At 36.3% G+C, this 17,747-nt stretch overlaps 1 pseudogene; it reads right to left on the bottom strand.

The window, feature by feature from the left end:
- Positions 1-16,795: 16,795 nt before the first annotated feature.
- On the bottom strand, positions 16,796-17,308 carry LOC147566395 (protein SMALL AUXIN UP-REGULATED RNA 51-like; annotated as a pseudogene).
- Positions 17,309-17,747: the final 439 nt, after the last annotated feature.

The following is a 17,747-nucleotide window of genomic DNA, read 5'->3' as shown; positions in this document are numbered from 1 at the left end:
GCCCGTATACTTGCGGGTGAAGACCTTTTAGGGTAACCTTTTAGGCCCATCAGGTACAAACGGTCGGATTAAAAGGGAAACTGGGAATAAACCAAGTGAGTGGGATAGGGTGGGAATTAAGGTTATCAGAATTTGAATTCGATTTGGGAATAGAAGAAGATAATGGAAAACAGAGCTCATCAAAGATGACATGACGAGATATGTGAACATGGGAGGATTTCTCATCTAGACAACGATAACCCTCATGTTGAGGACTGTAGCCGATGAAGATGCATGGTTAGGATTTAGAATCAAGATTTTTTGAGCGATATGGGGAGAGAAGAGGAAAACACGACATCCAAAAGAACGAAGGAAGGAATAGTCAGGTTGTGAGTGAAAAAGCTTTTGAAATGGAGAGATACCACTGAGAACAGAAGAGGGTAGTCGATTTATAGTATAGATAGCAGTCTGAAACGCATCAGGCCAAAATTTCAGACGAACAGAGGCCTGATGGAGGAGAGAAATTGCAGTTTCAACAAGATGGCGAACTATCCTTTCTGCCACCCCATTCTGTTGTGGGGTGTGTGGACAGGATTTGCGATGAAGTATTCCATGTTGGGTTAGAAAATTTGAAAAATCACTTCTAATGTACTCACCTCCCCATCAGATTGTAGGATTTTAATTGGGTGGGAAAATTGTTTCTCCACCATTATTTTAAAGTTTTTGAAAATTTGTGGAACCTCTGATTTTTTTTAAGAAAGTACAACCAGGTAAAACGAGTGTAATCATCACTGAGAAGGAGAACAAATCGAAAACCATAATTGAACAACTTAGGAGATGGTCCCCATAGATCAGAATGGATAATTTCATTAGGATTTGAAGACAAATGATAAAAAGGATTAAAAGGAAAACGATGATGCTTTCCTGAAATACAGTCAACACAATTAAACTCATTCAGTACAGAAGTATTCAATGACAAGAGTTTTTTATTAGCAAAAGATTTAAAACATTTCAGATTGACATGTGCTAGACGACGATGCCAAATTTCTGGAGAAACTTTTGAGCCGGGAGACAAGGACTGAGCAAACAGGGATAGAGGTAACTTTGAAGCTGAAGCAGAGGAGTGACGAAAGAGGCCATCACTAATTGTGCCAGCGAGAAGTATCTTCCTTGTGGGAAGATCCTGAACAATGAAACTATGATGATGGAAAATGAAAACACAGTTAAAATCATGAAGAAGACGAGAGATGGAAATGAGATTTTTCTTAAAAGAGGGTACGATCATGGTATTTCTAAGAATAAATTTATTTGAGGGTAGAAGAATGTTACCAACTCCCCTAACTGATGTTGTTTGTCCTTTTCCTACCATGACACTGTCTGGAACTAAGGATTCAAAGCGAGAAATCATGGAGGTTGTATCAGATGCAATGTGGGTGGTGGCTCTAGAATCTACATACCAGTTGGGGTCAGAAGTGATAAAATCAATGCCAAAAGCAGCAAATGACTGAATTGAAGTCATGAGAACGAAGAAGATTGTTGCATTGACGAGCAGAATGGCCTGATCGACCACACTATTGATAAATCAAGGAAAACGATCAGGTGGGGTACCAAGAATAGAGTTACGTGAGAAACCACCTCTGTTAGAGTTTCTTGCTCGACCACTATATCGATTTGAACCTCTGCCTCGATTGTTTCGAGAAAAAGAAGAAGGTGAAGAACGAACAGAGGGTGGGAGAGAGGTGAGGAGAGCTGTTGGAGGAGGGTGTGAGCTATTGATTAGCTGAAGACGACATTCATGAGTGAGAAGAAGAGAGTTGAGCTCAGAGTAAGAAGGAGGAATAGTACGAGTTGTGATTGAGGTAACCAAACCCTAAAAATCACTACCTAGACCAGCAAGAACAATGAGAACAAGTTTATCATTTGAAACAGGGTGACCAATAACAGCTAGAGAATCAAAAATTGTTTTGATACGAAGAAGATATTTGGAGACAAAGAGAGTTCCTTTCTTTGTGGTTTGAAGTTGGAGTTTGAGATTCATGAGTCTAGTTGAGTTGAGGGAGGAGAAGGTTCTCTCAAGTGATTCCAGCAGACCGAGAAGAGGTGAGACCAAGAACTTGAGATAGGACTGGTTCAGTAAGAGTGGCATTAAAAGACAAGAGCATCTAGTCAATACGATACTAGTAGACATAGTCTGGGTTGGGAAGAGGAGTAGATGATTGAGAGGAAGATAAGGTTTCAGGTGGTGGAGGAAATGTTCCATTAACAAACTTGAACAGGTCTTATGAGTGAAGAATGGGAAGAAGCTGACTCCTCCAAAGGAGGTAGTTAGTGCTATCAAGTCGAATTGACACAAGATGAGAGATATTAGTGAGAGAAAGAAAAGAGGAGATGCTTGAGGTGGGAGACGAACCATGAGTTGGAGAGAAAGCTTGAACAGGGGTTTCGGCCATGTTTGACAAACAAGGAAGAGAGAAGACAAGACAAAAAAGAGAGGAGATGGCACTGAAACCCAAAAATAAGCTTAAAAGATAGTGGCTCTTGATGCCATGAGTATGGTTTAGGTCAAGATGCCCACGAAGTGGGGATTGCTCTTATATTTATAGTAAAAGGAAGAGAGGACAATTACAATAATGACCTTACAAGACCAAAGTATTTACACATATACAATTATCTAGTGACAGAACGTTTGGTAGTGGGACAACCAACCCAGAGAGAGCCACTGTAACAAAATACAAGGGGGTGGAGTTGGAAGCAGAGATGAGAATACCTTCACTATTGGAGCCTTTGAGTGAACAAAAGACTAGAACATCTGAATGAATGTTATTGGGAGATTACATGAATTGATTGAGGTTATTGACAACATACTCTACAAATGAACTATATCAAGCACATTCCTTGGAGTTAATATGCATTGGATTTTGAGTCCTTTTGGCCTGCTTTTAGTTAGTTCGCATATACTATAAAGTTAGTTTTCTAAATTTCTTATATATATGCAGGTTCCAGAATGGATTTTTGAGCTAGGGGTCCAAAAAGTGGGGGGTAAAACGAAAAAAAATCCTAAGTTGCCTAAAAATTTGGTGCAGGTCCTAATGTCAAGGAAAATATTTTTTTTCCTTTTTTTTTTTTTTTTTTCTTCCTTTCTTGCCCCTCGACTTGACCCAGCTCCTTCTCTCTCCCACGATTTTTGAGGGATCATTAAATACCCGTCCATTCTGATATAGCTCTGGTGGAAGTTGGTTCTTTGATAGTCACACTCTTTGATTTCTTCGTTGTATTGCTACTTTTCACCATATCTGCGTCAAAAAATGAAAGATCATTCACAAATTTTAGGGTTTCTAAAAACTTCTATCAAAGAAACAATAAGAGATTATTTCTATAAACTTTTAAGGTTTCTAAAAACTTGCGTCAAAAATGAAAGATCAATCACCATATCTGCGTCAGAAATTTTAGGTTTTCACAAATTTTAGGGTTTCAAAAAACTTTTATCAAACAAGTTTAGGGGGATGAGATAGAAGTAAAACCTACTTGAATCCCTTCACAAACTTGTAGATTTTTTCTTCAAACAAACTTGAATCCCTTCTTCAAATCTTGTAGATTTTTTCTTCAAAAAAACTTGAATCCCTTCTTCAACTTAGGATTTTGGCTTTTTCTTTAGAACTGTTCTTCAGAAGTAAAAGTTGAAGGAGGAAGATGCAGGAGGAAGTTGAAGGAGGAAGATGAAGGATGAAGGATTTTGGAGGTTGGAATTTCGTGAGAACTAGCAAAATTACCTGGGAATAGGCGTGGGATGGGCTCGGCGTGGGAAGAAGTTAATGTGGAAGTGACGTTTCCTGCAAACAGTCACTTTCGTCCCTCCAATCCGTCAGAAATCGCGCCAAAAAATTCGCCAAATCCCGGTTAATTTTCAATGGCACGGGTCGTAAATTCGATGAACTCGGAGGCTGTTTCCGTCATTTTAAGTCCCTGCCTGACACATTGGACCTCTCGTTTATTTATGGGCAACCGTGGACGTCCAGCCCATTTTGGGCCTCGTTTTGGACGTCCAGCCCAATCCCTCGTTCCAGAATGGAGCTTTGTCCATGATGGGGATACCTGGAAGCTGAACCGGACGTGGAAAAAGTAAGAGCTTCACTAAAGGACTAGTTCGATCAACTTTTACAAAAGTATTCCAAAACTAATATTAATATTGAATACAAAACTTTCACAAAAAATCTATCTGTCTAAACACATTATACACGTAATCAATAATATTCCAAGAGAGCAATAAGGTAGGAAAAATCTATTAGTTCTATTTTTTTTTGATGAAGAGCTATTAGTTCTATTTAATAATAATATTTCTACTACAAACAAAAGTGCTGCTTTTAGGTATCCGAACTGAAGATTCCACTTTGGTTCTTTTGAATAAATCCATTACCAATTCTTGATGATCAGACTATTGTTAAAGCATTAACTAACCAATTTCTTAGTTTCTTCATTAAAAAAAAAAAAACCGATTTCTTAGTTAAAAAAAAAAAACAATTTCTTGGAAATTAGTTATTTACAAGAAAAGATTAGAATAATAACAACAACAAAAACAAACAAAAAAAAATACAGAAAAAAAAGTAAAATTAAATAAAAAATCAAACTAGAGAAATCAAAAGTCAAGCCTTAATTCAGGGACTTCTCCCCATCAAGATGAACGGATAATTCCAATTGGATTTTTGAGTCAACGGTCCAAAATCTGGGTGGTAAACCCAAAAAAATCCGCTCTTGTCCAAAAATTAGTTGCAGGTCTAAATGTCAGTTTTTTTTTATCCCCCTCTTGCTCTTGGACGGGACATGCTGACGTTTTCCTGAAAAAAAAATTGACTGGTAAATAAAATAATTTACCAGTACACGAAAAATTCAAATTTTCAAACGAAATTTCAAATTCCCGCCCAGCAAACTATCTCTTCTCGGTAAATAAAATAATTTCCCGTACACAAAAAATTTTAATTTTCAATTTTTTTTAATTTTGAAATTTTCAAACGAAATTTCAAATTCCCGCCCAGCAAAAGTGTCTAGTACAGAAAAAAATTCCAGTAAATAAAATAATTTTCCGGTCACAAAATCATTTTTTCGAAGTTTTGAAATTTTCAAACAAAATTTCAAATTCCTGCCCAGCAAAAGTGTCTAGTACAGAAAAAAAAATTCCAGTAAATAAAAAAATTTCGTTTCTCGGGATTTTTTCGGTGGCAGTTCCGTAAATTTCTGAACAGTACAGATTCTGATGGACGGGTTGTCAGATTTTTTTCAGAAAAAAAATCGTTTCCCGAGAAATTTCGATGGCAATTTTGTAATTTTCAATGGCAATTTTGTAATTTTCGATGGCATGAACGGTAAATACTTTATTTTCCAAGGGCCCTTTACGTAATTTTGAACCCCAAACTGACACATTGGACCTCCCTTTCATTTTTAGGCAACCGTGGGTGGGATTTTCATTTTGGGCCCCTTTTTGGACCAAGGGCCCAATCCCTCAATTCCAATTTAACCAAAGATCCAATGTCCATAGAGAGTGTTTGATTTGATATGATCTCTATGTCATTTGATAGGGTTCGATAAAATCTTTAGGAACCAAACACTTCTCCTTTAGATAGAGCTTCTCTTGTATAATTGAAGATGCAAGAAGAACTTGCATTTGAAGTTCATGTTTGTTATTTCCTTTTGCTTCTGCCTTGTCATCCTGATGATTTCCCTGCATTTTTGTAAACTACCCATGAATTCCTTTTTCATTTATAATTAAACTTGATATATATCAACTAAAAAGATGAGAAGCAAGAGTGGGAGAGTGTGTTTTTGTAGCCCCTCGTGCCAGACAAACACGTCCTAATGACTCACAGACGAGACTAAAACCTGACAGAGTCTCCTCTATAAGTGAAACCAAAGAAGTACACCAGAGAGAGAGAGAGAAAAAGAGATAAGAGTACCTGAGTACCTGATTATTACTAGTTAGTAACTGAAGAATACAAACTTGGGCTTGTAAGTATTTAACATATTTGAAAGCAGCATGAAACATCTCAGCAGTATTCATTTTATTTCCACCAGGTATAAGCTTCCCAAGCTCTTGAGTCTTTTCAGTAATCTTTCTTTTCCTCTGTCGTGCCACTACACTCTGTGCCGATAATCACCCACCACTGTAATTTGGTTTCTTAACACTCCCCATTATTGTCTGATCATCACAACCACCTGAATAAGTTGTTAATGCCGGAATATCATCGATCATCCCCGTAGTGATCATAGGTATTATTTCAGTTGAAGGCGGGAAGAAGAGTTCTTGAGGCAAGATATTACTACTAGTTTTCAGGTATAAAGAATTAAACTTAGAATTATAGTAATAAGGATGATTGTTAACCAAGTAATCAGTAGTTGAGTAGCTACTCTTGAGACGCTTATTGTTAGGGTGTTTGGTTGTTATTGAGTAGCTACTTATAATAGAATGATATTGCTGTGAAATTCTCCTTCATCTTTTACTAGGAGCATGATTTGTATTTATAGTCAAAGTGGTTACATGAGATAACTATAAGAATTGGTTACATGAGATAACTCTTAATATAAAGATAAATTATAACTACAGAGATTTTAGGAACCAAATCCTTGTGAGATATTGGCACCATTTGATTCCTTATCACGATTCCAGCTGTGGTGCTTCAATACGCCCCCTCAAGCGAAGCTGGGATGATACAATAGTGAGCTTGACCCTAAGACGTTCAAAAGAAGTAGTTCCTAGTGGTTTAGTCATAATATCAGCAATTTGATCGCGTGAGGAGATAAATCGAACTTGAAGCTTTCTGTCATATGCCCAAAATTTAAGGAGAAAAAATTTGAGAGAAATGAAAAGGTTAAAAAGAGAAAAAAATACAGAAAGATGGAAAGAAAGTATCAAATAGAAAGAAAATATTTAGTGAAAGAAAGTATAAATTTACAAAGCTGAAAGTTAAATCTGGAGAGAGAAACAAATTTGTTGAGATTGGAGAGAGAAACATATGTGTGAAAGAAAATAAAAAGAAAAAATGAGAGAAAATAGAGAGTGAGAGAGAGAGAGAGAAAAAACCTTGAGAGAAAATAGGGAGAAAGAATAAAATTTAGAGAGGGAAAAATTTTGAGAAAGAAATTAGGTATTAGAATGATAAAGTTGAAATTGGAGAGAGAAAAAAAGTTTTTTTTTTTTTTTTTAGGTAAATCACTACATAAATTCATAGCAGGTTTACAAAGTCTAGTACTTTAAGTACTCAGCCAAAACAGAATACAAAAAAAGGACTATCTTGTAACAAATTTAACAGATGAAGGTTTATAAGCTAATAGCCTAACAATCTTGGATTAACGCCAAAGCCGCGAGTTATGTGCCTCCATATTGCAATTCTCGGACAAAAGCTTAAGATAGCGTCAGCTTGACACGTGAGTTGTCTAAGTTCGTTGATTTCATATGAGATTCTCCAAGGGACTTCCGAATCAACGGATGAGATTAGATCTAGAATCACCTTTACATCCCCTTCTATATAATAAGAGCTCAACCCTAAATCCGCCGCTAACTCAACTCCCTCTCTAAATCCCTTCATTTCACTGTATATAGCCGATTTAGGGTTTAGTCGTTTTATTCTTGATCCCAATATGAATCCTTCTGAATCTCTTGCAATAGCCGCACATGATGCTTTGTCGATCTTGAACGCTCCATCAAAGTTTATTTTAACTGACCCCATCGGAGGTGGACACCACTGTTCTACCTGAAAATCTTCATTAGAGTTTGAGTTAGTTAAAGGAGGAGAAACATACCTTAGATTCTGCTTCGTAGTCCACCAACATCTTGGTAGATCCAACTTTTTGTTATTGAAATGAAGATCATTTCGTTGTTTCCACCATTCCCACATAAGCTGAGTAACATTGTACCATAAATTGTCATTATTTTCATCTTGTATGAGGATCTGCTTTAAATAGTTAACTGGTTCAATGTTTTGATGTTGAGGATCTATTAACCCAGTGATATTAACAAGTTCCTTGTATTTTTTGCAGCTGGAGAATAGATGATTGGTTGTTTCTATCTCTTGTTCTTCGCACATTAAGCAATATTGAGGTAAGTGTTGAAGAATAGATCCTATTTTCCCTAATGTTGGTATGCCATCGTGGATCATTTTCCATATGAAGTTCTGAACCTGTGGTATCATATGTGTTTTTTTCCAAAACCTTATCCATGGAAAATTGTGTGCTTGATCCGAAAGAACTGGATTGGATTTGATTTCCTTATAGTATGATTTTGTGGTAAATCTCCCTGTTGGTGTTGGCTTCCATATCAGTTTGTCCTTTTGATAATATTGAGGTATAGGAATGTTATGTATTGCATCTTTTGTAGACTCGTCAAAGTATCTAGATATGATATCATCATTCCAGCATTTAGTATCCTGCAATATTAGATCAGCAACCCAAAATATATTTGGTGGAAGATCACCAATAATGGTAGGCATATGGTTAGTAATATCGGGAATCCAAGGATCAGACTTAATTTTGACAGAAGTCCCATCTCCAATAATCCACAGCACATTTTGTTGCATTGTATGTTTGGTCTGAATAATAGCTTTCCAGAAAGATGACTTAGATTGAACACTATTATTGGACCAAAAGTCATCTGTCGTAACATATTTAGATTTGAAAAGTTTCACCCAGGTTGAATTTGGTTGAGTTAGTAACCTCCAAGTCATCTTAGCAATAAGAGACTCGTTCACTTCTCGAATGGATCTAATGCCTAAGCCACCCTTGTTCTTTGGACTGGTAATTATGTCCCACCGGATAAAATGAAGTTTTTTGTCCTCTTGGTTATGACCCCACCAAAAGTCCCTTTCGATTTTCTCTAGCTGGTTTATAATATTGACAGGAAGCACCTGATAGCTACAGGGGTAGGTACAAAATGATGCTAGAACAGATTTAATTAAAACAGTACGACCTGCTTGTGATACTATTTTATTTTTCCATCCTGACAAGGAATTTTTAAAATTATCTACTAACCATGTATGACTTTGGATACGGTTACCTTGCTTGAGGATTAGAGCTCCCAGATATTTTGCCTCATTTGTCATCGGCGGAGCATTCAGTTTATTAGTGAACTCTGTCTTGATTGCTGTGGGAACTCAGTTGCTAAAGAAAATAGATGACTTTGAGAAGTTGACCTGCTGTCCTGAGAAGCTTTCATAAATTTCCATTAAAAGTAATATTGTATTTAAATTATTATTTGTAGCTTCTCCAAACAAAATCAGATCGTCGGCGAAAAGCAAGTGAGAGATGCTTGGGCTAGAACGATTGATTTTGTAACCTGTGTAAAGACCTTGATTCACATAATAAGAAATTAAAAGCGAGAGTGACTGGGAGGTTAGGATAAACAGATAAGGGGAGAGAGGGCATCCCTGACGGAGACCTCTAGATGCCTTAAAATCTCCTTCTAACCTACCATTTATCTGAATTTTAAAGCTGGCCGACCTAATGCATGACAATATGAGACTAAGAATCGTTCCATGGAAACCAGAAGCCTTTAGGAATGTTTCTAAAAAAAGCCAGTTAACTCGGTCATAGGCCTTTGTCATGTCCATTTTAAGTGAAAAGGCCCCCTTCTTCGTTGTCGATTTGCTCATAGAATGTAAAAGGTCCTGGGTGATCACTATATTGTCCATAATTTGCCGATTTGGTATAAAAGCATTTTGGGTCCACATTATACAGTCCTCCAAGTAAGGTCGAATTCTATTGGCAATAAGTTTGGTGATGAATTTATAGCCCGAATTGCATAAGGCTATAGGCCTGAACTCGGTGGCCATACTCGGGTTTCTAACCTTAGGAATTAAGGCGATAGTGGTTAAGTTGAGGGATGGATCAATATTACCTGAAATAAAAGTGGACTGAATGTAAGAAGTGAGTTCTGACCCTATTACCTCCCAGTTGTGTTGGAAGAAAAAACATGGTAATCCATCGGGACCCGGACTCTTTGTTGATCCCATCTCCATAACGACAGCCTTTATTTCTTCTTGTGAAGGAACCCTCGAGATGTAGCCTAATTATTCGGGATTAAAAACCTTATATGCATTTAAGATTTCGGTTGGAGGTGAGCTCACTGATTCACCTCTGAATAAATTCTGAAAATGCCTTATTAACTCATTTGAAATTTCTTGCTCATCACTAGTCATTTCACCCGTACTAAGTTGTAACTGCTTAATTTTATTTTTCTGCCTTCTCATGGACATAGCCGTATGATAAGCTTTTGTGTTTCTGTCCCCATTTTCCACCCATTTTGATTTAGCCCTTTGCTCCGCTTTTGTTTGCTCAATATTTTCTAAAAATAGTATCTCCTCTTGAATAGTACTTTCAACCTCCTGAATTTCCCCTGAAGGAGAGATAGATTGTATATCCAGCAATCTTTTCCTCAAAATAACCAACATGTTCTTTATGACACCAAATGCTTTTTTGCTCCAAATATTGATAGTTTCTTTTGTTTTGTCTAATTTGTCCAGGAATTGACCTTCAGCCTGATCCCACTTGTCTTTGAAAACTTTTTTATATTCTTTGTGGTGAGTCCAAAATACCTCGAATTTCGTAATAGTTTTCAAAATGTGGCCCTGTACTTGTAATTTAAGCAAAATTAGAACATGATCGCTATTGTAACGTGGTAAGTGAAATACCCCGGCCTCCGGAAATTGTATTAACCAGTTCGAATTACATAGTACTCTGTCTAATCGTTCTTTTGTCAGGTGGTGAATCGATTTGTTATTTGTCCACGTGTATGCTGGTTCATTAAAACCGATGTCCAAGAGATTTGCTGATGTGATAAAGTTCTGAAAATTATGTAGAAAAGGAATATTAGTACTGCCGCCCCATTTTTCTGTGGTACAGGAAATAGCATTTAAGTCGCCGATTAAACAAAAAGGATTGTTCAGACCATTGATCCGAGTTAATATGTCATCCCAAAAAGTTTGTCTGTCTTGGACCCGAGGAGGTCCATAGATGCAAAGCATATCCCAAAGGTCTGATGTTATCGAAGACTTAATAGTCAAATGAATGAGATTGGGAGATGATGAATGAATATTCACATCAATAGTAGGGTTCCAGTGAAGAATTAATCCCCCACTTCTACCAATAAAAGGCACAGAAAAGTAACTACTAAGATTATATTTATTAAACATAGATAAAGGTACATAATTAGTAATACGAGTTTCGGAAAGAAAAACCAATAATGGTTTTGTCGATCCTAGGAACTGATGTAAAGTTTCTCTTGTCGGGGTGTTCCCAAATCCCCGACAATTCCACGCAAGTATACTCATAATGACCCCGACATTTGGGTTGCCGGTACCCCATCGATGGATGCTTCCACTGTCATTTGTTTTGCCGTCCTTTTGTAGTGTCTTTTTGCTCTTTCTTCATGTGGAATTTGGGCTGCCTTGACTTGTGAGGTTTCACCTTTATGATATTGTTCCTCTAGAAGATAAGTCAAGTCCCTCGGAATTTTGGCCGACGGTATTACATTTGATTGGGTTTTGAACCTCTTCACCTGACACAAACGGTTAAGCAAGTCTCCAAAATTAGCATTAATAGAAAAATTTGGAAGTTCTATATTATCATAGAGAAAAAAAGTTGATAAATTAATTTTAGAGAGGGAGAATATTTTAGTTTGGAGAAAGAAAAAAACTGACGCGTCATTATTCTAGTGGATGACACATGTAATTTTACTACAAACAACTAAAACATGGGATTTTCTTCAGTGACAAATCCGTAAATACCTTTGTAACTTCCATGTGTTTACTGTCAGGAAACAAACTTATGGATGTGCAAATTAGGTTCTCATTACCTAGATGATATTGGGTCTTTTTCCCATTCCCCCTTCAACCATGTATGTTGCTAAAAGCACCTGTCTAAAGTCTATAAGGGCGCAGAGTTTTTCTTGACTCGGGTCAATGATCATTGACCAGAGCTCTCTAGAAGCACTTAGTCAACTAACTTGAGTGAAGTTCACTTCCATTATCCTTTCTATCTCCTGCTTCCAAAACAACATTCCTTCGAGTACAAATGAAGAACTACCCTTGTTCAAAATTACTTTTTTTTTATTTTTTTTTTGTTGAAGGAAAAACACAAAAAAACCAAACCAAGACAGTTACATCTTCAGCTCACACCTCATTCTCTCCATCGAATGGCACGTTCGACTGATCCCTTGTTTTCTACCCCACTTGGCTAAAGCGTCTGCTAAAGTATTGATCTTTCTCGGACCGTAGTGAAACTGTATTACTTGATAGTGTACAAGTTGAAACAATATTAAGAGTTTTTACTTCATCCGGCTCTATGCTATCACTATCTCTCATCTTCCTGAATAAAATCAAAAGCTTCTTGATAAAATCTTTCATTAACATTTGCTCCAATTATTGCATTCCAAGTTACAATATCTCTTTTAGCTTACAAGAATTATCATAACAATCTATTTCCGAGTACATCTCAATCGAAGTTTTAAATACAAAACATCCAATTGAAAGCCAATTTTCACAATTTGACAATGTAATCTCATACCGAATTGGTAATGGATGATCAGACAGATCTTTGGCTTAGGTTAGTGAACTCTGTATCGATTTGCAAGGACATTCATCTAATCTCACCCAATTGGTAAAGTCTATGTCAAAATTTATGGCAAGAGGGATTGGGTTGATAACTTGATTTAGATCCAAAAAGGACTTTAAACTGGTATGGTGCGTCTTGTTTCCGCACGTTATCTTCTTTTTTCACTCCTGTAAATTTATGTTCAAACTATTTACACAGATTAGATAAAAAAATTTAAAAAGAGAAATTCTATTCATCCCTCCATTTTGGTCCCTCCCCCAGCCCTCCGTCGATAGAATTTTTTATTTAAAAATTACAAGCCCCAACTTTCTAGCTCTTTACGTTTAAACTGGTATGGTGTGAACTCTCGATTTCTCAAGATAAAGACTGACGTCTGACTTTCTTGATTCATTTTCCATTTAGTGACTCGATTGGTCCACTAGAGTAAAATCAAATATTATTTTCAAGTATACAAGTATCAAGTTCAACAAAAAAAAGGTATACACCTCGAATCAAACTATGGCTATGGTCCCATATTTTCTGTCTGGTAACTCGATTAACTAAAGTAAACCCAAATTTCAACTTTCTAGCTCAAATTCCCTAGGTAAGGTTAGTTTGTTTTTCCACGACTAATATCCGATTTTGTGAAAAATGATAAGTACAATGATTATTTAAGTTATTAAGTTGAGATTAAATATGTATTATAATTTTACATAAAAAATTTCTTTACCACATATAAATTACTTTTGAAAAAGGCGAATTAATTTAAAAAGTCGGTGTTTTGGTGAAACAAGAAAAGCTTTCAGGGCAATAAGTATTGGGTGGAAACAAAATGTTTTTGTTTCCTCAAACATCACCCTTAATTATTTTTCAATTCTTTATTCTTTCTTCTTCCCTTCTCACCTCCACTATAACTCCGACGACTTCTACCATACCCGGCGACTTCTACCATACACTGGCGACCTTCGCCATTAATGTCGGCGATCACCACCACCAAATTCGGTTGGCTCTTCTCTCTCTGTTCTCTCTTTCCTCGTTTCCTATCTCTTTCTTTTCTCTCTCAGTCTCTCATAAGATTCGACGAAGGGGAGAATTTGTTGGAAACTCGTCTGGTTTCCAAACGAATATGGTTGCGGCAAAGGGGCTCTCTCCCCTTCGCCGAAACTTAGACAAATAAAGAGGAGAGAGGTAAGAAGTGAAGAGAGAGAGAGGAGAGAGAAAGACGTTGTCGGTCGTCACCAACCATCTCCGGGAAGCCCCTTTATGCCGGTGATTTGAGGGCTGCGTTAGTGGGTGTCTTTTGGATTTTTCACCCTTTCTCTAGAAACTTTTCTTGTTTCACCCAAACACCTACCATTTAAAATTAGGAACCAAACTAGATAAGGGCCTAGTTGTACTAGGATTGTATAAGATGAGAAAAAGTCAGGTATGTATAATTTTATGAGAAAAAATAGTTTTTTTTAAGACAACTGTAAACACCCTATTATTTATATCTCAACAGTTTAAAGAAGTGAAACAAAGGTAACATCAGCTAAATACATAAAATTGAACAATAACACCCGATATCCGCTCTTACCTGATTCCTTTAAATGCAGGGGAAGCTCAACAACATCAAAATAACCCAAGATGACCAAGATGTGGAACCCCTGCAACAAAACTTGCTCTAAACCAGTATATCCAAGATAAACTTCTAACTCTAGCGTACTTCTAGACTTGTCAATCCTGATTTGATTTAATAGCATGGACCAACGAAACCTCCCCCAGATAGGATGAAAAGGAAAATCAATACCTTCACTGAAAGCACTAAATTCCCAAAGAGCAGAACCAAAAGGTTCTAAGGTTACTCTCCAAACTTCTCTTGAAAGAGAAATAATATCTGATCATTTTCGAGACGAAGAATAGTTAGATACCTGGTACATAGGGTTGCCAACCCAATCTGAGTCCGAAGACACAACTGAGCTAGGAATAAGAAGCAGTGAAACTGCCAAAGGCGAGAGGAGAGGTGCATGCTCAATGCCAATTAAAGACATATACAGAATTAAATCCGTTAGTATTGTAGCAGCAGAAAAAGAGGATAGTCCATAGTCCGTTTCCGTAATAAACCTGGACAATTTACCTGGGTCGAAAGGCTTACCAATCACATATAAGACCAAGCCCTTTTGAGTACTCCCGGATCAAACAACTGGCTTATATAGTAGTAGGAATAAGCCCAACTATAAAAGGTAGCACTGGGCCAACAAACTTCCTTAAGGCCCACTAAAACTAACAACCCAACAGTTGTAGAAGAAGGAACACACGTGTAGTCCTCCAAAGTAAGAACTTCATTGCGCTTGACACGTACTCTATCTTCTTCCACCAAACCGTGTTCGACCCCGACGTCGGAAAAGGTGAGCTCGGCGACCATCATGTCGTTGTTCTTTCGCTTATCAATTCTTCATCAAAGATGAAGCTTTGATTCCCTACTTATGGCCCGGGTGAGCCGTTATCTCCAACTTCAAGAGTGAGATTACAAGAACTAGCTAGAAAGAGAGACAATAATTTAAAGGGATCAACAGAAACTAATACTTACACAGGGTACTATATAAACCACTAAAAGGATAAATTTATATGTAGAAAATGAGGACTATAAGAACAAACAAGATAGATCAAACAACCTAAGAAAGATATATCCAGCTGAAAGTAATAAACATGAAAGACAACCAGAGAGATAGACAATCCAAAGAGAAATTACAGATCTAACTGGAACTTGCCCTCAGATTCTCAAAGATAATAAGAAAAAGAGGCCAACAAGTGAATCAGTGATTGCTTTGGTGGGAGGAAAGTAAGTGAAGGGAATAGTTTGAAAAATCACGAAGAAAGAGAGACGGAAGAACCCGGACCTAAATTCTCTCTCTAGAAACTAGAGAGAGAAACTCCTATAAATAACCCATACTTTATTCAGCATCTTTATTTCTCTGGACTCTTCAGAAAAAATAGTTTTGATTTGATATATAATGCCCCAATCCGGCCCACATTATCGCTCTCTTTATACAAGTTGTTTATATGACATTCATCTTTATACAAGTTGTTTGTATGACATTCAACCAAAAAGTAGTTTGTATGACCTTCAAACAAAAGAAAAGTACTCCCTCCGCCCCCATTTTGTTTGGTTGTTATTCCTTTTATGGATGTCCCAAAATGTTTGGTCACTTTCCTTTTATAACATTCATCTTGATGAAACTTCCAAGACTACCCTTTAGTTGGTTCTACGCTTCTACCAATGTTGTATTTAATGAAATACTCTATATTAAATGAGGGTAATTTAGGAAAAGTCTTTATATTTGTCAACAATAAATAACATTCCTTAATAAGTTGGATACCCCTAAACTACAAACAAAATGGGATAGAGGGAGTAGTTTGTATGAGGCATATAATGCCCCAATGGCCCCACTTACCTAAGTTTATTAATGAACTATTTCTCAAATGCCCCCTACTTTATGATCCGTTTTATGCGTAGCCTCTTTTTTTTTTTTTTGAGATACCCAGATAGTTTTCTTTGACCGTTACCGTAGCCTCTTACTTTATCGAAAATACCCAAATGGTTTTCTTTGACCGTTACCGTCTATTTGACTGTTAACCTCTTTTTGGGTTTTTATAAATACCCTTATTTTCATAATTCACATCAATCAAATTGTTTCTTTCTCTTCTTCATCTTCTCCAAATTATTTCTTTCTCTTCTTCATCTTCCCTAAATTGTTTCTCTCTCTAAAATCAATCAAATGACTCTCTTCCCAGAAATTTAAGTTTTCCATTTTCTTTCTTCTTCCCAAAACCACAACCATTTGATTTTTTTTCATGTACTTACGTCAATAGAAATCAAATTTTTTTTTTTTTATTAAATGGTTAATTGATTTCTGATCAGGTATTTCTAAAAGAAGAATAGTAGAAAAGGAATTTTTTCATTCAGTTTCTCAATGTTTTCAGATCATCATCTTAATATGAACATTCAAATTTTCTACCACCCCACATTTGCATTAACATATTGATTCCCCCAAAAGAAAACCCTAAAAACTAAGGAGAAGAAAAACAACATCTCATTCAACCCATCTCCATTAAAGTTTGGGATCATGGATGGAAAAAAACTAACCCAAGCAAAATAAAACAACCCATCAATCTTCACTTACCATTTACTCTTTACAAACCCTAATTATGTTGAAACCCCCATATGACCATCTTGAAATAAATCTTAAACTTTCAACCTTTTTTTTCAGAAATCAAGCCCTAGTTTTCTACAACAGATGGTGAACCCGTGATACGAATCTTTACCATCTCTGCAAGAAGAATCCAAATCCAAATCCACCTCAGAAAACATATTCACTATCTCATTAAATCCTAATTTTCTAAATCTCGGTTCATCTTTATCAAGAATTTTGAAAATTTTCTTAAACAAACCAACTTCACAAGGCAAAACTAATCCACCATTAGATTGATACCCAAATTCCTCTTCTGCTTTCTTCAATAAAGAAACAAAATTCGATAAATTTAGAAACTGAGTTAGGATAACATATCTCTTTCTTTCCAATCCAACATAAACTGCAAGAAACCCAGATGGAATCCGACGATTTGAACCACCACCACCACCACTACATGAAGAAAAAGAAGAAGACCCAGAATGTGAGTTTGCTTATGAATCAGAATCAGATCGTTTTCCTAAATTAATCATCTTCCATTTCTTCATTACTTGTTTAAGTTGAACGATCTTTCGGATCTTATTAACCATTAGAGCATCTCCAAACGTGAAACCTCTGTATTGGCATAATCTCTATATTTTTACTCGTTAAATAGAGATTCACTCCAAACGCAAAACACTATTCAAGTCTCTACATTGACATGTTTATTATTTTATTAGTTTTAAATCTGTAACTTAGATTTTTATTTATTATAACTTCTAAAATTTGATAAATTAAATATAATTAATACATATTATATATAAAACATTATATTAAAAATCAAATATATAATATCAGAGATATTACAATGCGTACATTACTACAAAATACAAAAATATAAACTAATATTGTTACGTAACTACTCCCGTAAATTATTTTGTATTTCGGTAAGTCTGCACCTTTGTCTCCACTTCTAGGTTCACCTCCGTCTACACATCCATACCCACCTCCGTATCCACCACTTTCATATCTAGAAAATGACACCGAAAA

This window comes from Eschscholzia californica, unplaced genomic scaffold (genome assembly GCF_041429995.1).
Source record: "Eschscholzia californica isolate CP2 unplaced genomic scaffold, dmEscCali1.0.p SCAF_1, whole genome shotgun sequence".
In the NCBI taxonomy this organism is placed as follows: Eukaryota; Viridiplantae; Streptophyta; class Magnoliopsida; order Ranunculales; family Papaveraceae; genus Eschscholzia; species Eschscholzia californica.
This window is presented reverse-complemented; position numbering and strand designations above follow the sequence as displayed.